The 26947-nt window shown below is 32.2% G+C and overlaps 1 long non-coding RNA gene across 2 annotated transcripts; it reads right to left on the bottom strand.

The window, feature by feature from the left end:
* On the bottom strand, positions 1-25761 carry LOC148871646 (uncharacterized). 2 transcript variants are annotated; one of them, XR_016108001.1, is made up of 5 exons: positions 25624-25761; positions 24552-25125; positions 9573-9658; positions 5541-5870; positions 1-129 (listed from the first exon to the last, which is right to left on the bottom strand). It is a non-coding gene; the product is annotated as an uncharacterized LOC148871646 (long non-coding RNA). The 2 variants fall into 2 exon arrangements; XR_016108000.1 differs by lacking the exon at positions 25624-25761 and having other exon boundaries at positions 24552-25335.
* Positions 25762-26947: the final 1186 nt, after the last annotated feature.

Genomic DNA, 26947 nt, shown 5'->3' with positions numbered 1-26947 from the left:
TTCTATTAATAAAACTAAATTTGGCAGATTGAAACGTTTGAAGGAGGCTGATTGCTTGACTTAACAGATGCAAAAGAGGCCATTGAATAGATCCTTTTTCTTGAAGCGCTTGTATCACTAGTTGTGAATCTGAAAAAAGCAAAAGAATGGTTCCAAAGCAAAATTCATGAGTGGATATTTTCCCTGCATCTGTGAAAATAATTTCATCTATAAGTGGTTGCACAGATATTGTCAAATGATTGCTTGAGAGTGGAGTTAAAGCTTGAGAATCATTGTTAATTAATAGAAAGACTGTTGAAAATGGTATTGATTTTTCATAAAATCCAAAGATTTGATACAACTATATCTTTGAAAGATATTTCATTACGAGCAAACCAAATATAGTAAAGGGGTATATCAAACCAACTTAGTGATTTCAAAAAAGTGTTTATTTCTGGGAAAAGACTGAAGATGAAGGATGCATTCCTGCCAAGTTGAAAAATGAGAGAAATTGATATTCCAGGGAGATGCAAATAAAATAGATCGAGTAAAAGTACACTCTAAAAAGAGATGATAAATAGTCTCAGAATGATTTTGACAAAAAACACAAGATTGGTCTTGGATATTAAAGATCTGAATTTTAACAGGAATGACATTTTGAATAACTCGCCACAGAAATAATTGATATCTATCTAGGTGGGCAGGAAAGTTTCCAGATCCAGTTAAAGCATTTTCTGAGATTATCTAATATATTGGGTGAAATTGAAATCCTATTTCTATTCCTGGTGGAATGACATTTCCCATTCAAAGGAATGATCATTCCCTCCCCCACTCTTAAGAATGGATTTCCAGTCATGTTGATTTTAATTTCTACTTTAATTCCTATTTGAATTAAACACAACAGGCCATTCCAATTCCAATTCCGACTAAAACTAAACAAACCCAAAATAAAACATCTAGAACTGTTAATAGGTCGGGTCTCTTTGGGACCAGGTGTGGTTCTATTATGCCAAATTATATTTAAGATGTATAATTAATTTATATATGTTAATAACAATTTGAAATTTTATTTGGATAATCTTAAAATAGTAAATTTTTTATATGTTGATAAAACAAGTGTTTTTAACTATTTATACTGTCTATGAAATTTAATTTATACATTAAGGCATAAATAACAAAAATTACAAGAAAACCAAAAGACCTTTGTATATTATTAATTATAGGGTAAAATGCTAAAACTTCTCCTGAAGTTTCTGGTTATTGCTGAAACCTCCCCTGGAGTTTGGTAATTGCAGTCACCTCCACTCAACTTTCTGACATAGTTACAAGTAGATCTCCTTTGTTAGAATCATCTAAAAAGAGGCACGAAAATGTCTAAAATACCCATATAGCTACTCTTGACCAAAATGTTTATTTTCAAATTTCTCTTCACATGAATTGTTATCCTAAATATTTTCAATCTCTTTTCTGAAATTGATTTATTTTTCAAATTTTTCCTTCATATCAATTGATCAAAAGTAAAGATACAGCTTTAAATTCTTTTTTTTTTTTTTTTTTTTGTTCATAAAGCATGTATTGTTCTTTTCTGTAAAAACCAACCTCAATTGTAATTGCATAAACATTTTCATGTCTCTTGTTAAGGATTCTAACAAAAAGAGTATACCTTACAACTGTGTTATAGAACCTTGCAAAATGATTATAATTACCAAACTTCAAGGAGATTTCAGCTATTAACCCTTAATTATATAGTCAGAACAACAAGAACCCGTACTGATCCAATTACGTAACTTAGACCAAGACCCATTGACAGATTGACAGCCCTAACATCTTTTGCTGTCTGTCTGTGTTAATGTATGAAAAATGATCGAAGTAATAAGTTTGTTAGAATAAGGTAAACAGGCGAATTTTGGCCCCAGAACATTCCAAAGTAGATTAGTCCATGCAAATGAAAACGCCCTGCTGGTAATGCTGCTGTCCTACCAAGTGCATGTACGTACGTAGACTTTCTAAGCCCTGCCTCACTCGATTCTTTTCACAGAATGAAATTTAATGTATTGATTAGGAGTTGTTGTGTTGGCATTGAAGCATCTCTTGTCGGTATTTTTTAAATATTAATAAATAAATCAATTAGAGCACATTTGGTTCGGGGGAATAGGGGTTGGTTGGGTGAAATTAAAATCCCATTTTTATTCTCGGTGGAATAGCATTCTCCCATTCTTGTTGAATCTGCCATTGACCCGATCGATATCGAACCATTTGAATTGCCATTTGACCTTATTAATTCTAGGCCTAGTTGTATTGAAAACTGCCTTTTGGTAAAAAATCATTGACTAGGAAAATATCACCCAGATGCAAAAGTGGGTCGATCTTTGGATTGATTTTTAAAACATGAATTGATATAAATCGATTTGGTCGGTTTTCACTAATGGTTGGTTAGTTTCATGCGATCAACTCCCTAATTCAATCAGATCAATTTGGTTGGCCAAACAATCTAACGGAACTTAAATGCTTAGTGAACACTCCTAATTTCAGCTAAATTGATAGTCAAATCTCTAACAAATAACAACAGTTTAATCTCCAATAACTATTGAAAATTTATAATGAAAATACAATAAATAACTAATAAAGCTTCAATAACTTTAAGTTATTTAATCTACTTTCACTATTTCAATAATATTTAAATTTTTTCAATTACTTATATTTTATATTCTTATTATCAAATATTATTAAATCTATATAATTAACTTTGTGTCTTTGATAAATTTTTAAAGTTATTACATAATTTCATTATTTAATCTTTTTTTTTGTTTTTAAATAATGTTTAAAATAAGATTTAATATTAAATTTTTTATATTCAAAACATTTAAAAATTAGTTATTTAATATATTACTTAGTAACTTTTTAAATTAGTTATTTATAATATTACTTAGTAACTTTTTAAATTAGTTACATTTATATTTTCTTAAAATATAAATCTATTATAATTATTTCGTGTTTTTGATCATTTTTAAAAGTTATAACATCGTGTCACTATTTAATCTATTGTTTTTGAAATAATATATAAAATATGATTTAGTTATTACTTTTTTGATATTTAAAGTATTGAAAAAGTAGTTTTTGAAATATTAATAAATTATATAATAATAACATTATTTAATTTTTAAATTATTAATTACTTATAAATTTAATAATCTGTAAAACTATAATTTGTACTATTATTACAGAATTTCGTTATTAATTTTGTAAAATACAAAATTGTTATAAATTAAAACATTATGAAATCTATTGTAATTATTTTTCTACTCTTAAGAAAGTTTTTAAGTTTATTACATAATTTCGTTATTTTAACTATTTAAAATTTAGTTATGTTAAATATTTCATTATTTTAATATTTTAATAATATCTAAAATATTTCAATTTTTACGATTTAAATTTTATTTCTTTTAATGGTGTTACATAATTTTAAATATTTTGTTATACATTTATTTAGATATTTTTAATATTTTTTATTTAAAGTATTCAGTTATTGAAATATTTAAATAATATTTTATATTCGAATTTTAATTTTTATTATTTGAATAAACTTTAAATAATTATTTACTTATATTTTTTAAAATATTATCTAGATATTAAATTGAATAATCCATAAAGTTATAATTTATATTGTTATTACATAATTTCATTATAATATTTAAATAATTGATAAATTTTTTATTTGCAACTTTCTTTAGATAGATATAGATGAAAAGTGGGGGAGAGGATAAATAGGAATTAGATATAATTTAGGAGATAAATAGGAATTAGAGATAGTTAGAGATAATTTATGAGAAACTATGGGATAGTTCTTTAAATAGATATAGATGAAAAGTGGGGGAGAGGAAAAATAGGAATTAGATATAATTTAGGAGATAAATAAGTATTAGAGATAATTAGAGATAATTTATGAGAAAATAGGGGATACCTACTTTCCTAATAAAAATGAGAGGAAAAAAGGAGATAAACCATGCTGAGGTGGCAACTCCATGGGCTTCTAAAGGCAATTTTGAACCCCCTCTATAATTGCTCCATTGGGGAAATGGAGGAAGGAGAGGCCATCTGACGTGGCATGTTCTACTTTACTATATAGTAGCAGGGACCCACGCAATGCACAAGAATTATCATGGGAAAGTGATAATTTCTTCAAAGAAATTAAAATTTAATAATATAAATATAATTTGGAATAGTGGAACTTATTTGAGAGCAAATAATTGAAAAAATAATAATAAATAAATATATTTAATGAAATGAATAATTTAATAATTTAACAATTTATTCTAATTTGATAATTTAAAATTTAATACAAATAATTCCAATAAAACATGAATATATTTTTGAACTTTCTGAAAAATAAGTTCATTTAATTTTTGAAAAGTATTTGAATTATTTATTCAAATTTAGTAAATATCCTAAAAATTAATTTTCTAAAGTTGGATTTTTGTAAGTATTGATTAATTATTGAAAATTTTTTGGTTACTATTGTTATTTTTGATAACTATTGAATAGTTAATTTTGAATAATCATTAGTAATTATTAACTGTAATGTTCAATAATTATTGACTAATTTAATATTTTTTAGTAATTATGTGGAATAAATTTTGACATTTAGTAGTTTCAATACTTTTTTTGATAATTTTCGTTAGCTTTTGGTAAATTTAATAATTTTAGATAATGTGTATTATTAATTTTTTATAATAACTATATTTATATTGAATAATTATTGTTATTTTTGGTGGTTATTGAATAATTAATTCTGAATGATCATTGGTAATTAGTAATTATAGTTTTCAATAATTATTGATTAATTTCGATACATTTTAATAATTATGAGGAATATTTTTTGACATTTCATAATTTCAGTTTTTTGATAATTACCGTTTAATTTTTGGTAAATTTAATAACCTTAGATAATCTATATTATTAACTATAATTATTTTTTATAATTAATAACTATATTTATATAGAATAATTATTTTTTTGATAATTATTGTTATTTTTGGTAATTATTGAACAATTAATTCTGAAAAATCATTGGTAATTATTGATTATAATTTTGAACAATTATTGATAAATTCCAATATTTGTAATAATTATGTGGAATAATTTTTGACATTTGGTAATTTCAATATAGTTAACTTTTGCTAATTAACAATTTTAGTTAATCTATATTATTAACTGTAACTATTTTTGATAACTAATAACTTTATTTATATTGGATATTATTTTTATTCTTATTAGTTATTGAATAATTAATTCTGAATAAGCATTGGTAATTCTTAACTATAATTTTCAAAAATAATTGATAAATTTCAGTATCTTTTGATAATTATGTGAAATAGTTTTTGATATTATAAATAATTCACATTTAATGTTAAGAAGAATATTAGTTATTGTAAAGTTACAAAATTTATTAGTTAATTTATTTCCCAAAAAACAATATAAAAAGCAATCTAAAAATAATTAACAATTACTGTAATGGAATGATATAAAAATAATTTAATAATTGAGGATATGCATGACCCAACCTGAATGTCTTATCTTCTTCGCCCGCATATTTTTCATCAATTTTGGATTTTCATTGGAGTGGAACAAGCTCCCCTATTTCAGTATTTGACGCATGGCAGAGATTATTCAAGTCAAATGGTATTCACTGATCATTTTGGACGACAGAAAAGTCTTTCATCAGCGGAGCTACGCCAGCAACAATAGTTCTAGCAAAATCGACCATTTTGGACGTGCATGGTCGGTGGTAGTTCAATCAAGGACCTATGAACAATTTGTACGCATTGGGCAACCCCCTCTTCTGTGTTGCATAAAATATATCATCACTCTTGGTCTTGGATGTGAGAAAAAACCTACATCAATAATGATTAGTTGGTTTCACTTTTGGGATCTGCAACATAAGCATGTTTCATAGCTTTCATGTTAGCATATATAAGCTTCATTTATTTCTTTTCTCTTTCTTTTAAAACCAAAACAAAACATAACCAATGATAAAACTTTCAGATGCTTGACTGGCTTACTCTCTCCACCCAATGTGATTGGTGTGATTTAGAAAATTGAGATCCTTTGACAATACGTAAAATATGTATAGAAGATTCGCAAAACCCAGACCAGATAAATGATTTTAAACTCAATAAAATAAATAAACAATCTTCCCCTAGATCAAAATCAATCAGTAATCAGAAGTTCCTTTCAAAAGCACACACGATCTTGCGTGACAAGGGGATGACCAGTAGGAGAGTGGTTTAAGAACCAATCCTAGTCAAAAAGGAGGCGGAGAAGAATAGTAGCACCATGAAGAGTAGAAGTAGCGGTGGATGACACGGGAGTAAGCAAAGTCGGCTTTGCTCTCTTCCGTAGAAGATAGTAATGCTTTTTTATGGGAAAGTAGATGAGAGAAAAAGGGGAGTTGGAGATAATTTAGAAATCACTATAAATAAGGAGTGTAAAACAGGTGGGGCTCTAATAAATCGAAGGAGATTGCCATGCCATGTGGCAACTCTATGGGCTTCTAGAGGGAATTTTTCACCCCTCTAGAATAGCTTGGTTTAGGTTACAAAGCAAAGAGAGGACTGCTGATATGGCAAGCTCTACTTATGTATATATATAGATACTAGCGGGGATCTATGTGGCCGTGTGATGCACAGACTTTATTAAGTGAAAGTTAAATAATAGAAAAAGGTAAGAGTAGACAATAGTTGAATATTTTAATTTTAAATAATTAATAATCATTTATATTTTAAATACTATTTTTAATATTTTTTGTAATACAAAAATAAGAATAATTAATTCCAACTAGGGTTGTTCATCAAACCAATGAAACTAACCAAACTGACCCAAGTTGGTCACTTTTTAGTATTTCCAGTTGGCTTTGGTTCAACAATTTCTCAACTCGACCAAGTTGGTTTAGTTTTAGTTTGGCCGAAATTGAATCGACTTGATCATATATATATACATACATACATACATACACACACACACACACACATATATATATATATGTATGTACATATATATACAAGAAATTAAGAGAGAAAATTCCCATATTTCTTACTCTAAAATATTTTATATTGTAAATATAAAATATAAAATTTATTCTTTTAATAAAATCATTGTAATATTTTAAATTTAATTTTTTTAAGTTTAAATATTTTTAACTGACCAACCAAATTAAAAATTAACCCAAACTGATACCAATGTTTTTAACCCACATTGACCCAACCGATTGAATCATTCAAACCATCACCTGACCTTGGTTCCAGGTCTAAGTCTAGTGGGGACCCGTGCGATGCATGGACTTTGTTAAGTGAAGTTTTTGGTATGGTTTGGCCATCTTTAGGGAAGTGCCATGGTGGAGATCTAAGAATTTGATAGTTCTTGGCCACATGAATGGTCGATTTGGAATCTTTTTATATGAATGGTAAAATGGGAATTTCTAGATTTGAAATTAGATGGGTGGGGTCGAATAACGAGCGATGAAAGTGGTTAGTTTGGATTGTTTTTTATGCGAAGGCTAAAATGGGAGTTTTTGGGCCTGAAATTGGATGGGTAGTCAATCAAGAGGTTGATAAAGGTTTTGGTAAGGTTTTTATGTTTCGAGAGAAGTGTCGTGATGGGGATCTAAGATCTCAAGTGTAGTAGGCAACAGGAATTGTCAATTTGGAATCTTTTCTATAGAAGGGACAAAATGAGGATTTTAGGTCTGAAATTTGGTGTAGGGGTAATGAGATTGTCTGATGGTTCTAGTGGTGTTGTAATCTTGGGAATCTAGGTTGTGTGTATTTCGGCCAATGGGGGGCTGAAAATGAAATCTTGGTTTGATGAATGGGTAAATGATGGAATTTTAGGTGGAGTGGTATGGATTTGAATTACAAGGCTATTGGTAGGATTTCATCATGCTAGGGATGTATGGATCATTGGTTTTAGGCTCGGGAAGTGTTGTAACATCAAATTCATTGAAAATGGTTGGTATGATTGGTTGTTTAAAAGTTTTATTTTATGTGGTGGAGTTTGATCATGTGGAAGGTGTAGTGATGTGGCACAATCGTGACTGTCAAAAGAAAATCTTATGGATTTAACATTGGATTTAAGGGTATTGGAGCTAAGATTTTGTATCCTAGGGCTTTGACATGTTCTAAAGAGATTGTGGGGTCTGATTGGGAATCTAGAGTGTGAGAAATGGGTTAGAGAGGGGACTGAGCAAAAATCAGGTGCCGACACTAAAAATGATATTATTAATGTTTTTTAAGAACTATTAGAAATGAACAAAAGGATCATTATTAAAAATATGGTGCTTAGGAAAATTTTAAAAGACGTAGAAATTGAGTCTAATAATTTGAAGGGAGAAAATGATAATGTTAGTTTATCAATCTCATCCAAATCAATTGAAATTTATGAATTAAGATATGAAAATGATAATTAAAAATATTCCCTTCAAATAATCTATGAGGAGAATCAATTATTAAGATCTGAAAAGAATTAAGACCTCGATCACATAGTTAAAATTCTCTTCCAGTTGTTCAATTAGATCAAACGTAAGTCAAGGATGACAAGTAGCACAGAATAGAAAGATTTTAGGATATCACTCCACTCAAAGAGTTAAAATTGTTAACAAGATTTTAAGTTTCAAAGGTTATCCTAGCAAGGTCAAATGGTTTTGCAAGTTCCTCACAAGTAGAAATCGCTCTTAGGGAAAACAAGGGCTAAATCATGGACAGGAAAAGGCATAGGCTACTCTTATCATCAACCTAGCAAGTTTCCATCTGGGAGAAACCTAGAACAAACACATGCTAACAAGTAAGAAATGTGCAAATAATTCAAGGAGCAAGCGTGAACTTGCATAGCAAAGAAATTAATTACTAACATATAAAGGATAATTATCAACTTAAATTACCAAATGGAGTAGCTAAGCAATTTAACCAAAACCATTCTTGTTTGACATGCTAAAAGGGATATTATCCACTTAGAATGAGACCAACATAACCCAAAGGAAATTAATCATCCAATTATTATTAAAGAAAACCCTAATCAAATTCATTAACACAATGATTTAATGAGAACTAAATACGAAAGAACAAACTAAATTATTGGTCAATTATCCCCAACCAAATTATAAGATGTTGTCTAAGAAACAATTCAACAAAATGTCCAATCACACTCTCAACGCAAATCATTTTGGGTTAATGTTGAACAAGGATCATAAGATCAATCCAACGACTAACTCTAGCAAATAGAAAATAAATTGGGGGTTTCATATAAGCTAGTCTATTCCAACAAGAAAATTTGTTAAGGATTAATACAAATAGTAAATCCTAAGAGAGGTACCTAGAAAGAAAACAACTCACTTGGCTAAAAGTATTGACTAATTGCTATTTAATCAATCTAATCATCTAATAGATTATAGAGAATTTTAGTGAATTAAATAAAACAAAACTAACATTCTGGCCTAGGCAGCATTACAATTGAATAATTAAAGAGAATTTTTAGAGGAATAAATAAGGAAATAAAATGATAGTCACAAAATGTGATAAAGAATGAGGTTAAGTGATCATTACCATACTTTGAGAACTGGTCGATCCTAACAATGATGTGGGTGAGAGACTGAGGAAAGGTTTTACCACCCCATAATGTTACCTTCAATCTGAAATGTAAAGCCATGAATTAGAGCTGCAAAGATTGGGCAGAGGGAAGAAGAAGAAGAAGAAAGAGAGCAAGCAAGAGAGAGAAAGAGTGAGAAAAAACCAATGGGGAAGAGTGATAGTTACTTTAGTGCTAAGGCAATTTTATAATTTCATTAAAGTTGTGAGGGATACTTTAGTAATTTTATGGGGGTAAAGAGGCAAACTAAGATTCCATTTTGGTGACTAGGATTTTAAGATGATATATGAATGGTAGGGATAGAGTCCGAAGGTGTAGTGTGGTCTTAGATGACTACGTTAATAGAATTTTCTAAAATGTTAATTTTATCTTTTCAGTTGAGGGGCAAATAAGGGTATTTTTTAATGAAAATTGTTAGGGTAGGGTTTTTAAGTGTTCTAAATCCATTAGAAAGGTCTGATTAGTCCAACTGCACTTGGATCAAAGGGAGTTTGAGGGTGAAAGAACCATCTAATATGGACACTCCAAATAAAATCTTTATCTAATGGAAGAGAGGATGAAGGAATTTTCAAATGAAATTTAGCAGGGTGGGTTATAGAGGTTTCTTGATCAATTGGTAAGGTCTAATTGGTTCAAAGATTCTAGGATCAAAGCACTTTGTTTAATGGGTGTCCTTATATGTGTGGAATTTATTGGTAGTGTTTGATAAGTCCAAAGTTGGGTCGAAGGGATTGATCTAAGAACTCAAAGGTTTTGGCTAATAAGGTAGGCTAAAATGAAATCAAGGTTTAATGGAAAGCTAGATATGGTGGAGAGTAGAGGTGAGATTCTGTGGATAGGTGTTATAAGGTTTCTAAGATTTGAACGAAAGGATAGGTTTTCAATTAGATGGGTGGAATGAGAGAGCTAATGGTCAAAAGCATCTTAGGTCGCATTAGGTTGGATAATTTGAGATCTCATAACAGAATATTGGATTGTTTATAGGACAAATGGGGGAATTTTGTTATGAAATTTTATTGGTTGACTGAGTATGGTCTTTTAGGATTAATGGAAGAATCTGATATGATCGGTGTTGTAAACATCGGAAAACAACTCACTTGGGCTAATTTAGAGTTGTCACCCATCATTTAATTAAATTAGAAGTTAATAAGACTCAGATAGGAAAGGGAAGGCATTAGGCAACACTTTTCCATTTACATCAGATGGAGGAGGGAAGGGATTAGGCACCACTTTCCCATAGGGTAAGGTTTCCAAAGCAAATACACATGTATTAATGTCAATTACTGAATGGATATTACATTATTAAATAACAAGGATCATTTAACGAAACCTTAGAAGTCTAATTAATATTAATGGGGAATAACATGTAGTGAAAAATTATTTTATTTAAACTAAAAGAAAACGCATGACAACTAGGATGAGAGTTGTCTATCAATTCAAAGAAAAACAAAATATAATGGTGTAGGATAATAACAAATGTTATCCTAATCTAGACCACTTAATGATCTAAGGAAGTAATGATCTAAGGAAGTAAAATCTTTGATGCTAAGATGATATGATGCATCCTTCTATTTGAAATTGAAGACTAGGAAGTAAAACCCAAGTGATATCATGGAACAAGTAGAGAAAAACAGATGACCTAAACAAAATTCTTATAAAGTCATTAATTAATAACTCGTCATTTAATTTTAAGACTTCATTACAAGATAAAATACAATAATATGAGAATACTTAGTAATATGAGCAAGAATTCTTTGACTTTAAACCAAATTTTCATGAGACATAACCATCTAGAATGATTATTTAAGACAAAACTAGATTTTCATAAGGCATAACCATTTAGAATGTAGTCTTTATATGATGATGGGGTAAATAAAGGAATTTGATGTTAGTCTTTGGTGGATAGGTGTCTTGGGATGTCAAGAGTTTATTAGTGGAATATGATGGGTTCAGAGTTGGGTTAGAGGGGTAGATTTGGGAACTCGGTGGTTTTGGTTAATAAAATGGGTCGAAATGGAATCTAGGTTTGGTGAAAGGCTAGATGATGGAGATAAAAGGAGTAATTCACTAGATAGGTGCTTGAAGGTGTTTGGAACCTAACAGAAATGACATGCTTTAGTCGAATGGATAGAATGGGAGATCTGATGATTAATATCATTTTAAGTTACCTTGTGTTGGCAAATGTAAGGTCTGAAAACAAAATTAGGTGTTATTCTTGGGGTTAAGCAAATGAGTTTTGTCATGAAATTTGGTGGGTTGGTTGAGTATAGGATTTTGGGCTTAAAGGCAAAGTTTTATGTTGCAGGTGAGATGTGATTGAGCAGTTTTGTGCTTTAAAGGCTGTGGTTAATTAGGATTACTGAAATAAAATCATTAGTGAATGGAGGGTAAAATATTGGAGTTTGGAGAAGAAATTTGAATTAAACAGGTATTTTAAGGTTCTAACTAGATGGTTGGACTTGATTTGATGGTAAGGGTGTGTATGAGGATTAATCAAGGCTATCAGGTTGTGGTTAGATTAGTTTAAAGGTGAATTTAGAAGATTCTAGACTTGGACTTTGACTTCTTAGGATTTTTTAGTGCTTTAAGAAGATTAGACTAGTCTGGTTAGGTGTTCAAGGTACGTGTTGGGGATATAAGGGAAAGTTGAGCAAAAATTTGGTGTTAACAACTATCCTTCTTTATTGTAAGATACTAAGCTATGAAACAACAAAAACAAAAAGAGCATACCGAGATTTTTGTGATGGAAGAATTAGAGAAAAAGGTTTTAGAAAGGAAGGAGTTCCCATGTAGCATTACCTCATCATATAGAGGCTAACTATATTATATTACATTTAATTGTCCACTAGGGAAATCATCTCCATGAGGGTTAAGGAAAGATGCATGTACGCAAATATAGTGAAATTGACAATAAGCCATATGTTGTGTTATGATGTAATTTAAAAATCCATTACATATCAAAGAATCGACATAATTCATGAAATGTCATGTTACACTTTGAAAATCCATTATATGCAAAGAAATCAATCAAAACCATGTTATATCAGGATATTTAACAAAACATAAATATTGAAAAAAAAAAACATGTTATGTTGTAATGCAATTAAAAATCCACTATATGTTAAGAAATTAGCAATGACCACATTATGTCATGATGCAATTTTAAATAAAACATGAATATTGAGAAAAAGCACATTATGTCAAGGTGTAATTAGAAATACATTGTAATTTATAAAATTAAAAATAAAAACACCACCCATTTTCCCTTGTCCCCATCAGGTCATAGGTGGAGATTGAATTCCCTACCCTGCCCTGACCCTGATTATATATATTAAATATATACATATATAATATTATTTGTGTTATATATATATATATATATATATATATATATATTAAAATATTTTTAAAATATTTTTATATTTCAAAAAGTTTCTCTTATTTTAAGTAAATATATTTTTAAAAATAATTTTAATTTGAAAATTTTGTGGATTCAAGTCCCCAATGGGGAATCTGTCTCCATTAGGGTTTAGGGATGGGTCATTTTTATCCTTAATTGAGATTGGGGCCAGACATGGAGATTTGTTTCAAAGTCAAGGTTGGGGAGGGAATATGATCCCCACCTTGTTTCCATTCCTACTATCAAATTGGTTTGACTTGGACATTTGATCCGATGACCCATGACCCAGACGAAATGGGTATACACCATTTACAATTTTAAGCAAGAAATAATAAAATAATTATTTCTAATTAAATGATTTAGGCATTTCTATTTTTCTTAAAATATTAATTAATAATTTATTATTAATTAAACAAATTAGAAAGTTTGAAATACCAAATTCCCACAACGTCATATCCTATTCCCTCCATCAATAATCACATGCCTATACCAATTTTTATTTTGTCACACTTCAAGTTTGACTTGAACTATAGGACCATCCACGACCTCTTTGAGTTCAAGTTGAATTAAAAGAACAATTTGATCTCCAAAAGTTATCCAACTTCTACTTTTTTCCTATATTTCTATTTACATATTTAGGTTGTCAATCTCTTTACTAATAGGGTTTCCTCATTCTCTAAACATTAGTTGCAAATTTGTAGCGGCTAAGCATGCTATATTAGGTCAGAAGATCAAAATGGTGATTTGAACATTAAGTTTCCTCATTCTCTATTTTCCACTAACCCTCATCCTTAGAACATTAGATGTGTAGCAGTTGACTAGGAAGGGAAGGACTAAACCCGCCTAGTCATTATTTCATTTGATTCTTTCTTTGATATTCTATTTGAATACCTAATATTGTATTGAGATTATTTCGTAGCATATTATCATTACGTATCATTTTTCCTTTTGATTGATTATTTGTTTCACGTCTAATAATTTGTTTCATTAGAAGGCAATATGGAATAGTTCCATTGTTGATTTTGTTTCAGAGGTGGCATAACTAGAGAAGAGTTGTATTGTGGGTCTTCTACTACCATGTGGTTGAACTATTGGACCTCCCTTCTCCCTTGTGGTTTTTATCAAAATATGTTAACAAGTATTTTCTAATGCAGGCCACACAATTTATATAGAAAGAACCCGAATGACTCTTCTATTATCAAAATCTTTCTTTATATTATTTGAGACAGCCATTTGGTCAATGACTAACATGTATACTTGTTAGAGGGAAAACTCCGAGAAATGGTCTTGTGGTGGTAGGAGACAAGTCTTTTATTGGGATGTATCAACTGATCATGTGATTTGAAAACTTTAAGGCCAAGAAAGTGAGGTTGGTTCGTCATCTACATTAATTTCTTTTATCTACAAAATTTCCTTCATTTTTTCAAATGGTTCAACTTGATATTAAGCTATCAAATGCAATTTCTCAAAAAAGGGGGGGGGGGGGGGAGGGGGAAGTAAGAAATGAAATTTCTTGTAATTGATTATATTAGTAGTTTTCCTTGTATAGCATTGTTTCATTTTCAAAGTACATTGCAAATTAGACAGTATTAGCCTTAGAGGCGGAACAACCAACTTGTAACTTAAATAAACTAAGAATCAACCCATGGTGCTCAATGTGAGATATTCCAAGTATAAATTCTTAAGTGTTGTTTGGGATGATCCTGAGAGCTGAAAATGGAAACCTTTTTTTTATATATATATTACTCAAAGTTATATAACATAACTACAACCCAAACATGACTTAATGGTTTTAACTTTCATGTTATTATAACAAAAACATAAATGAAAAAGCTAAGTGAAGTTGTTGTAAATGCAACTGACTTTTTAATGTAACTATAATGCAGTTGCCCATAACTTTTTTGATTGTTACTCTCACTCAAAATGGATCCATTTACTTGTCACATATTTTATGTGGATCAAGCTCAATATCACAGGTAATATTTTTATATATAAATTTACTTGAATTAAGTAGTTTTTCTTAATATTGTACTTGATAAAATTATCTATGTATTACATTTTTGCAGGGCAATAATAATGAGGGTGTTGGTGCTTCTCATGATATGACACTTGGACAATGGACATGATTGGAAGAATTTTTTACTTCAACTTTTTGTATCTTAAATTTAATGATATGAATATATTATGTTTTGGAAATCAATAAATATATGTACTAAGTAGTGGATTTTAATGTTGTGCATTGATTGGCAATATGTTATATGATGTAATAAAGATTAATAGTTGGCAATAGCCAATTTCTATTGGTAATAGATCCATAGTCAATTAAGCTATTGGTGATAACTAGATGTGAATTAGCTACAATTGAGTAATATTTACAACAATTAATTAGGTCATTAGTAAAAGTCGGCCAACAATCAACAACAAATAAGTATTATTGATAACAATCAATTTATATTAGCTATAATCAAATAGTCTATTAGCAACTAGTATATTATTTACAATAATTTTTTGTATTAATGGCAACTGTTAAATGAATATAGACAACAATTTGTAATTCTTATTACATGATAAACCATTATTTCGGTTGATACCAAGCAACGATTACTCGCTTGTTGCTTAAAATAGTTATAAGTGCCATAGACTTCGAGTTTTGGTCAACCCTCCAAAGGTCCAAGACTATGGCGGCCAAGAAGAGAGGAGAAGAGAGAGAGAGAGAGAGAGAGAGAGAGAGAGAGAGGAGGTCCTAAAGAAGCCGTAGGGTTAGGGCTACATGGTAGTCTGATCTGGAAGGATAATTGTCCCTCCTTTTATAGAGAGGGACCCAAGTCTGTAAGTAGAAGGATATAAAAGGGAACCATTCCTATTATGAAAGTAGATCTTTATGTCATCTATTAAGAAAGCACCATTGGGATTGTGCCTCGTACATAGCGAAATCCTTCAAATACAAAATTTCCTTTCTTTTAAGAATTCTCACATGGCACGTGTAGGGTACGTCCCCTTATGGGCTTCCCAATGGCCACATGTTAAAGGACAAGATCTAACTAGTGATGTTATCACAAGACTCAAGTGATGCCCATTGTTCACCGTCGGTCCTAAGAGGTGTTTTATGCTCATCACAAGTCTTGGATGACCTTCTGTGCTTATCATAGATCCCAAGTAGCTTTTAAGCACATCGCAATTTTTGTGATAGAAATTAAGCTCATCGTAAGTTTGTGATGGTTCTTAAGCTCATTGCAAGTCTACGATGGTTATTAAACTAATGGCAAGTTTACGATGGTTATTAAGCTCATCACAAGTTTGCAATGGTTATTAAGCCCATTGCAAGTTCTGGGAGATTCCACATTAGATTTGCGTTTGTGGCCTTATTTTGATATCAAGAATGTAATTGGGGTGATAAAGAACTACATGTACTTACAATTAGCCCCTGCTTATTGATAAGAGTATTCTTGTCGATAAGCATAAGTTATCTTTTCTTCTTAATGTACTTTGATCTGCAATGGATGAATATGGTAATTCTACGATTTTTTACTCTTAGTGCTTAATGAATCGTTTTTTTTTTTTTTTTTTTTTTGCAATTTCTTACACTTGGTGCTTAGTGGATGGATCTAATGGTCTTGAAATTTCTACTCTTAGTTCCTAGCCCCCCTGCTTCTTGATAGAAGTCATTATGTCAAGAAACATGAAAAAAAATTAGATTGAATTGTCAACCCCCTTATTTCTTAATGGAAGGTGTTCTGTTAAGAAAAATTCGAGAGGGGAAAAGATCGGACCAAGTCTACAACCCCCCATTTGAATTATTTTGGGGTTAGGTTAAGCATTTTTTGTCGAGAGGTGTATATAGGACCTCAAGCACATTGATACATGTTAAATATTGTTGGAACATCCAAATAATCGCACAACATTGTTAATATACATATGTTGTGATCGATGTGTTGTTGATATAATTACTAGTGGGTTTCTAAAAAAATAGGAAATGTTCAAAGATAATTTTAAAGTATTATGACTACATTTTGGTAAGGGAAGTATCAAGTAAGGGGAAAAATATGGCACAAAGGTAATAACAAGCCCCCATTTAGTGTGCAAGATTTTGGAACATGCTAATGCTCTTACAATGTGATTTGAGAATTTGTTGCGCTTGCTTTATTGCAGTATACTGATATTCTTGTAACAATAATATTGCAGATCATTTATTTAAACTACATGTCGTATATATAGTAACGTAGTTTGGTCAATGTGTTGAAAGATTAATAGTCAATTGAAAATAGTGTTTTCCCCGCTAGTTTGGTGTGAGAGGGACGGTGTCAAAGCTCACTAGTGCCAAGTTCTTGAGCAATTGTTTGATTATAGTAAGCTTTGTGATCTTCTATATTAAGGGAGGGTATGTCATCGCACTTGGAGTTGCCAAGGCCTTCCTGGGTTGCTAGGGTATGTCATTGCACTTGGGGTTGCATGAGTATGTCACCGCACTTGGAGTTGCCAAGGCCTTCCTATAGTTGCTAGGGAATGTCACTGCACTTGGGGTTGCCAAGGCCTTCCTAGGGTTTCTAGGGAATGTCATAACAATTAGGATTGCTAAGGCCTTCTTGGGGTTGCTAGGGTATGTAAGATTGAGCCTAAGGTTTTTAGAGCCTTCTTGTGGTTGCCAGGGTATGTAAGACCACACCTATGGTTGCTAGGGCCTTTTTGGGGTCGCCAGGGTATGTGAAATCTACACCTGGGGTTGCTAGGGAGTTGTGATGTATTTCTGGGGTTGCCATGGGATTGTGACAAGCTCATGAGGTTGTTAGGGCTTATTACGACCAGGGTGTTATCCAGAGGTGGTGCCTGAATCTAGTAAACCAGGTATATAATGGATAGTCTACGTTGGCGATTAGAACTTGTTGCTCAAAATTTCTATGTGATGCTACGAGAAACATGTTAGTGAGTTGCAAGATATGTGACGAATGCATAAATATTTGCTTAAAACTTATTTTAAAGTTCATAAAATTGACTCAAAGTCATATCTTCACTGTAAAAAAAAAAAAAAAAAAAAAAAAAAAAAAAAAAAAAAAAAAACCATGTTTGGAATCATATTTTTGAGGAACAATGATAAAGCATTCTTTTGGAATCATATTTCAGAAGATGGTATCAAAGGTATGTTTTTTAAAATAACCATTTGATTCGAAATTCCATGTTTTGGAAAGCAATTTCTTTATTGAAATACTAAAATCGACTGAATAGGGGTCATAGTAAAATGTTGGAACTAGGTAATGCTTCTTGCAATAAACCAAAATTATATTTGAAGTTTTTGGGTCTGAATTATTATAATCTGAAATATATCAGAAAAATGATTAGTCAAATATATATAAGAGCTTCACATAGCTTTGCTAAAACCATTGAACCCCCTCTCCCTTTTAATAGTTTTTACTACTGGGAGAAAAAGTAAAGAGAACAAATCATAGAAAAAAAAAGGCAGTAGGATATATGATATTTAAGAACACAAACAAGTTTAGAAGAGATACAACCCTTAGTTTGTATCATGGTTTTCAAAACTAGGCAGGACCGGACAGTCGGACCGAAAAAATTGGTAATTGGTCAGCCATCCGGGTCCGGTTTTACTAAAACCAAAAAATTGAGAAAAAACGTTGAAAAGTCAAAAAAACCGCAGACTCGGGCGGTCAGACCGCTAAACCGTTCAACCCGGGCAGCAGTTCGTGAGTTAAGATTTTTATTTTTAATGTTTTAAATAAAAAAATACCCATTATATCCCAACCAGTTCAAATCCTTATTCGATTTTCCCTTTAGCTTTAGGGTTACTTCCCATTTTCCTGAGTTCCCTCCTCACACCCTACCGAGCGATCACCTACGGTGGCCATCACCTTCGGCATCCAACGGCGATACACACCGATGGCGACCAGCGAGCTTGCAGCGGCAGAAAGTAACCCTCACCCCAGCATTTGCAGCGGTGTCCAATGGCGAGAAGATCCAACACTTGCAACGACGACTTGTAGTGGTGAACGGTGAGCTTGCAGTGGTGGACGGCGAGCTTGTAGCGGCACTCGGCACTTGGCAGTGGCACTCAGCATTCAACATTTGCACTGGCGAGCCCAAGCCCGACTTGTAGGCTTGCAGTGGAGTGAATCCACTCAGCACTCAGCACTTGCTGGCTTGTAGCGGCAACTTGCCTACGACCAAGCCCAACTACCCAAGCCCACCGGCGGCGAATCCACTATCACACCACCATTACCGACACTCGACAGTGAAACTCTGAAGATATAATTTTTTTCTGATTTTTTTTGTGATTTAATTGATTTTTTGAATTTTTTTTTATTCATTTGGTTTATCATCCCCTATTTGTTCTTCATTTGGTTCATCATTTTGCTTTGGACCTGCTAGGCAGAGACTTTTGGTGAATACTTTATGGTTTATAATTATGAGTAGCAGACGATAAGTTGATAGGTTTACTAGCAGAAAATTGTTGCTTGTATTTTTTGTATCAGTTTCTTATTGATTTTATGCCTTGTTGAACCCTCAAACTTCATTTGATGATAGATGCTTAGTTCTTTGTTTAATTAATCTAGCTTAATTTGCTTTTAATTTTCATATGCATATTTTGCTTAATTTTCTTATGATGATCAGATGTTGAAAGTTTTGCTTAAATTTTTGCAAGCAATTTACTCTCATTCCTAATGGAGTAATTTTACATTTTGGTTAATTATTTGATTAATTTTTTGCTTAATTATTTTTTGCTTATATGAGTGATTTTACATTTTGGTTGGTTCTTTTAGTCAATGTAAGGTTTTAAATTTTATATTTTGTGTTTGTATGAAGGGATTTATTTTTGAGTTGGGTTTCTTTGATTGAACTAAGATGATGGAATCTCAAAGTCCAAATGCTAATACATTTGATCTAGCTCCATCACAAGAGTCCATTTCATCAAATGTTAGGGGAAAAACTGATTCTACTTGAGAGCATGTTTCCCTTAAAGTTGACCCTCTTAATGGATCAAAATCAATGACATGTCCTTATTGTCAAAAGACTTTTAAAGGGGGAGGGATTAATAGGATGAAATAACATATTGCCCAAAGGAAAGGTGAGATTGCAATTTGTCATAAAGTACCCCATGATGTAAGGTTCAAAATGGAGCAATCGTTGAATGAAATCAATGACAAAAAAAGAAGTGAAAAGCAACCAATGAATTTTGTTGACACTAGAGCACAACGTGGAAGGAATGATAGTGATGTTGATATTGATATTAGAGAAATCGATCCACCTAATACACATGATACCTATCAAGGGAAAAAACCAACTACATCATCGGGAAAGGGAAAAGCATCTTCAAGGCTAATAACTAGCCATTTTGCTCCACGGACCACTCCAGGTGCACAACCTGGAATTAAGAGTATATTGGCATCTCTAAGGGAGCAATTAATCATGTGGACCATGTTGTTATGAAGTGGTTATGTGATACTTGTATTCCCTTGAATGCAAAGCCCTTGAATGCTTTGCATTCAAGATATTTTCAGCCTATGTTGGATGCCTTTGCTACTATTGATCCAGGGTACAAAGCTCCTTCATATCATAACTATAGGACCAATTTGTTGAAGGATTTAGTTCAGGAGGTGCAAATGCTAGTTGATAAACTCCGTAAGGATTGGGCTACATATGGTTGCACTATAATGGCTAACGGTTGGACAAATACACATAGCCGAACATTGATTAATTTTTTAGTATATTGTCCTATAGGAATTGCATTTGTGAAGTCTGTGGATGCTTCTGAAACAGTCAAGAGTGCAGAGAATTTATTTCTTTTGTTTAAGGAAGTTATTGATTAGGTAAAAGCAGAAAATGTTGTTCAGGTGGTCACTGACAATGCTGCAAATTATGTAGCTATAGGAAGATCGTTGGAAGCAGAATTTCCATGGATATATTGGTCACCTTGTGCACACATTGTCTAAACCTGATGCTAAGGGAAATTGGGGAAATGGATTATGTTGCAAATGTGGTTCAATGTGCATTTAGAATTACCAAATTTGTCTACAATCATATTTTTGTACTCTCAATGTTAAGGAAGAGACCTAGTTGGATTGAGATAGTATGTCCTGGAGCCACTCGTTTTGCAACTAATTTCATTGCATTGGATAGCATTTTGAAGCACATGCATGATTTGCAAAATTTGGTGACAAATTGGAGTTTTATTGATTCTAGGTATGCAAAAGATGCAAAGGAAAATGAAGTAATACAAATAGTTTTGAATTCTGAATTTTGGGCACAATGCAAAATGATTATGTATTTCACATCACCTCTTGTTAGTGCATTGAGACTTGCAGATTCTGAGTTTAGGCCTGCAATGGGGTATATGTATCATGCAATGTTGAAGGCAAAAGAATAACTAAAAAAGGTTTTTAATTATAAGAAAGCTGAATATGGCCCAATCATGGACATTATTGATAGAAGATGGAGTAGACAAATAGGTCAGAGGCTTCATCTTGTAGGGTATTATTTTAACTCGGCCTTCCAATATGATCCGAAATCAAAAGTTAAATCCCCGGTCGTTATGTCTGCAGTTTTTAATGTCATTGAAAAACTTGCAATCACCATCAAGAAAAAGAGCTAGGGCTGATGGTAACTATCATTGATATTATCTCAAATGTTGCAACTATAAGTATATTACTAATATTTATTAGACTGCCCCTTTATTGAAGAATGTACAGAACTGCAGATCTTTTGGAAATACAGATCTGTACAGAACTACAGATTATTAGACTACCCCAAGGGAAGATGGATCCAAGCTGCCTTGCATTAGGGCCTTGGGTTTTTGGTTATTAGACTACATATCTTTGGACATGGATGCTTTAGGTAGGTCAAAAGGTCTAAGTACTACAGTTGGAATTTTTTGGAATTTTTTCTATATTTTTGAAAAATTTTCTATATTTTTTGGAAAACTTTTCGTATTTTTTGGAATTTTTTCTGAATTTTTTTTGTATTTTCTGTATTTTGTTATTTTTATATTTAGATATCTTTATTTTTTCATGTATTGTTCTTTTTCCTGTATTTTTCTGTGTATTTTTTGTATTTTATTTAAATTTTTATGGTATTTTTATTATATATAAGCATTTTTTATTTTTTTATGTATGACATCACAGGTCGAATCGTTTGACCCGGACAGTCGAACAGACAAACCGGAAAAACAGTGCCCTGACCGGTTCAGTTCTAAAAACCATGGTTCATATCATGAATTAAAGTTGTGTCAGTCTTATTGGCTCATTCAAGTCCCTACTATGTCAATATTTAGTGAGTGTGTGAGCATTGGGAATGAAGTCTAGATTGTATCTAGTCGACTGTAGTTACGTAGAAGTGCATCCCATAGAATCATATTAACCCTCGGGAAAAAAAATAGCCTATATATAGTTAATGATTTCCCTTTTGTGTGCGTATATTTAAGAAAGGGCAGAAGGATATAAGTTTGCTAAATAATTAAATTTCAGCCACTAAGTTTTTCTATTTGGAATCCTCCACAACAATAAACTCCCTGAGTCAAGCGGTCGGTCAAGAAAGTGGGTGATTAGACCTTCAAAAGTAATTTTAAAGAAGTGACAGTATATGCAATTGGAGTGGTTCACTTCCAAACTGAGACACCTAAGGGATTTTTCTAAACTATATTACTACATCATTGAACTAGGAAGCCTTGTCTCTTAATATATGTTGTCATAACTGAGCCGTTAGATATGCATATATATAAATTAAGTCGTTGAAAAAAAATAAAGTTTGGGTACCATTCAGCATTGAAACTTATGACTTAATAGGGGAGATTCTACAAGGGAGCTGTTAGATCAAGGAGGCAAAAAAAGCTGTCTTTATAAAGTTGGGGAAAGAATAAATGGATTTCTATAACTTCACCATGCAGAGTAAGTGAAAATAAATAAATAAAACACGAAAAGAAAAACAAAAAAATTGCTCCCAATCTAGTTTGATATTGACCCCGGAGCTATCTCCTGAAGTAGTCCAAAATTGGTTTAAATTTAGCTAAGATTTTAAAATTTTGTCCATGTTTGGGAATGAGGAGTAGGACTTTTGAGACCTAAGCAATGTCATTGCAACAACCCTACAATGACTGGCATGCTTCCTCAAATCGAGTTGGGGGAATGCTTTACTTTCAATTATTGGATAATGGCTCAGTTTTTAGAATCAAAGGCAATCCTGATTACCTGGTCTACATGAACACCCTGCACTAGATGAATTATTTGATCACAACTTTGTGATCTTGCCACGTCTGTAGGATGGGTTTGAACTCTTGACTGTGTCAGCTAATTGTGTAAATACGTATGGTATAAGATCAAAAGTGTGAACATCTTTAATCACAACAGAATGCTTCCTCGTAGTTGAAACATGTATTTTAGTTGTATCTATTGGAAAGGTTGGGTTTTCAATTGATCACAAGAGAAGACAGAACACATGGGTATACTTTCTCTCAATACATAGTTATGGAATTGACTGGTTTGTTTGAAATTTGCCCAGAATTTGAGGGGTTTCTTTTTTTTGTATTTTGATTATGAGAATTTAATAAAAGATCTTAAGTCTCAACTTTGAGGAGAAAGAAAACAAAAAATAAATAAATTAAAAATAGAAACAAAGGGGAAATACAACAAAACACACAAGAAAGAAATGAACCAAACCTCAGATTTCTTACTGAGGTCTGCCTTTTGGGAAAGAGATGGAACTATCGGTTACCAATAAAGAGGATAGAGGAACCCCTATTACTATGGCTAGGTGGGCAAAGTAAAATTAATATCCATGATCGGATTTGAGGTTAATAGCCGAATTCAGTCTATGATTCTACTAAAAGAATTTCACTCTATAGTTTAGGTCTTCCCTTATCTTCCCATGTTCTGATGCTTTGGAACCACAAGCAAGACTTAAATTATTCATAATAGTTAGAAAGGTATCCTAAATTAGGTTTATTATGACATTATCACAAGGGAATTATGATGGAGAAAATGCATGCATGCCCATGCAACACTCATGTACATACCTTTAATTTTGCGGGATCATTTTAGCAAGGGTTGTTACAGGGAAGAACAAGATTTTATCAAACACTTGTAGAGTTACAAACAAACACAAAATGATGAACAAAGATTAAAGGTGATGAAATAAGAGACTGGGTCAAGAGCACAAGTTATCAACAGAAATACAAGCTTAGTGTATAGATTTAAAAAAAAAAAAATTAGTCAATAATATCCATGGTCGGACCTGAGGTTCATGGCCGAATCCAACCTTTGTTTCTACTAAAAGAATGCCATTTTGTAATGTAGATCTTTCATTATCCTTCCCTGTTCTAAGGAGTTTAAATTTATTTTTAGCACTAGATTTTCAAGGAATACTATTTGACAGCAAGCATCTCGTCTAACACTAAAATTATAATGGAGACATGGCTGTCATTTGAGAATTCGACACTAGGGAGCAAAAACATAATAACGCTTTGAATATGTGGATTAACAATTAGGGAGTTAGTAAAAAATTATCAAGATATGAGTAACAGAAGTAGGATAAGTCATACCTAGAATTTTTCAATATGTTTTGACATAGAACGACTTCTGTTTTTGCGTCTTCTCGGACAAATGACAGTTGAGCTCTCTTGAACAAACGAAAGCCCACCCTTCCAAGAAAATTCCATCTTTATACCTCAGAGCCCATGAATGCACGAAATATGTAGAATGCTTTTAAAGATCGGCAATCATGCGCTTTGGATCTTCCACATGGAGATTCGATGGCATCCATGTCTTCTCATTCCGTCGGGGTCGCTATCCTTTTACTCACAGATGCACCTCATTTTCCTAAAAAAAAAGCACAGCAGCAACACCATTCGGAGCCATTGAGAGTCTTTTCGCTAACTCCCATACGATTTCGACTTATTACAACCATCAATGCCATTGACGGACCTCTACTTCCGATGGTTGTTGCAATTTCTGATACCTAAAATTCCTTGTATCAGGTTGTAAACATGAAGTTGATTAAGGGACGGAAGCATTGCGAGATTCCTCCAGGAAACAAAGTCGACGATTGAAGGGACCACAAGATGCAGGAGGTGGGCGGATTGATCTAAACAGTGAGATGTCTCTGAAATATAATCCCTGTAGAAAACAAACATCTGAGCTGAAAATTTTTTAGGTCGTGAGAGGTGACAAGCATATGGAAAGAAAAGAAAAGAACAAGGAAATTTAAACGCAAAGAAAAGTTGAAGATTATGTGAAATTAAGGTTATATTTGGTTTGAAGGAAAAAGTAGGGAAAGGAAAGGAAAAGCAAAGAAACCTTTACAAACTTTGTATACGTTTTGATATCTTTCGGTTCCTTTCCCTACCTTTTTCCTTCAAACCAAACATAACCTAAGGGTTTTATTTAAGCTTGTCACCAAGAAATCCAGGGGCCCCTTTTCTAGCGCCACCAATGATATGGTGGAGTTGTTTCACGAAAAAGCTTCATTCATGGGACCCCTCGAAAGATCAAGTTGCAACATCTATAATAATCTCCCTTCAATGCTCCATAACTTAGCAAGGACGGTGATTTGATCATCAAAACTTGATTGTAGAAGGGACAACCAACAAGAAACGTTAGAAGTTGCTACAATACCATCTATCCGAAGATCAAAGGGGTAACCAGAGATTCTAATGTAAGTGCCACAGTTTACCATGGCTTGGTCAGGCTTCGAAGGTCCAAGACGATGGCAATCGGGAAGTGAAAAGAAGAGAGAGATGTCCCTAAGAAGTCCTAGGGTTAGGGCTACATGGTAGTCTAATCTAGAAGGATAATTGTCCCTCCTTTTGTAGAGAGGGACCCAAGGCCAAGTAAAAGAATCTAAAATGGGCAATTTCCTATTAAGAAATGAGATCTTTATGTCATTTATTAAGGGAGCACCATTAGAATTTTGTCATGTGCCTAGCAAAATCCTTCAAAGACAAAGTTTTCTTTCTCTTAAGGATTCTCACATGGCACATGTAGGATACGTCCCCTTACAGGTTTCCTAGTGGCCACATGTTAAAGGACAAGATCTAACTAGCGATGTTATCGCAAGTCTCAAGCGACACCCATTGTTCACTGTGGATCTCAACAAGTGTTTTATGCTCATCAAAAGTCTTGGATGGCCTTCTATGCTTATCGTAGGTCTCGGGTAGCTTTTAAGCTCATAGCAAATTTATGATGGTTATTAAGCTCATTGCAAGTATGCAAACGCTATTAAGTTCATCACAAGTCTACAATGGTTATTAAGCCCATCGAAAGTTCTAAGAGATTCCACGTGCTGTTATATTTGTATTTATAGCCTTATTTTGATATCTTATAATTGGGGTGATAAAGAACTACATGCACTTACAATAGTTATAGGAAACAATTGAATATATGATCGACAATAGTCAACTTGATTGTTTCCTTTAGCATTTATAGATTAAAGGTAAAAAAAATCGTTACTAAAATTTCCTTTCAGTAACAATATGCAATTGTTGCTAGATATATACTTTTGCTCATAATCTACATTAAGTGTAATGAAAAGATATTTTCTCCAATCAATTGTCAAAAAATTATTTTGGCAACAAGCAATTGTTGCCAAAAGTTTTTTGCCACGCCACTATTAGCAAAAGTTGGTGTAGTTGTAAGCAAAAGTTGGTCTTGATATATACTTTTATGACTATTGCTAAAGGTCAATTTTTTTGCAATGTGTTATAAGCCAATAAAAAGGTACGAAGTGATGTACAGTGATAAAAGCTATGCCGTGAGTGGGGGGGACTAATGATGTAGTGAGCCAACCAAATTAATGACGTAATTAAAAACTAAAGTGGCATTTGATTGTACTTTTAATATGTCTGAATCTGAAAATGTTGTTTTTCAAACGCCATCAAGGATTTGGTATACCCTCTTACTAGAGGTCTGAAATTGGATTTCAGATCTTAATTTCTAAGAC

This window comes from Nelumbo lutea, chromosome 2 (genome assembly GCF_056320005.1).
Source record: "Nelumbo lutea isolate HS-2025 chromosome 2, American lotus-T2T, whole genome shotgun sequence".
Classification (NCBI taxonomy): Eukaryota; Viridiplantae; Streptophyta; class Magnoliopsida; order Proteales; family Nelumbonaceae; genus Nelumbo; species Nelumbo lutea.
The sequence above is the reverse complement of the archived record's forward strand: the minus strand, read 5'-3'. Positions and strand labels throughout refer to the sequence as shown.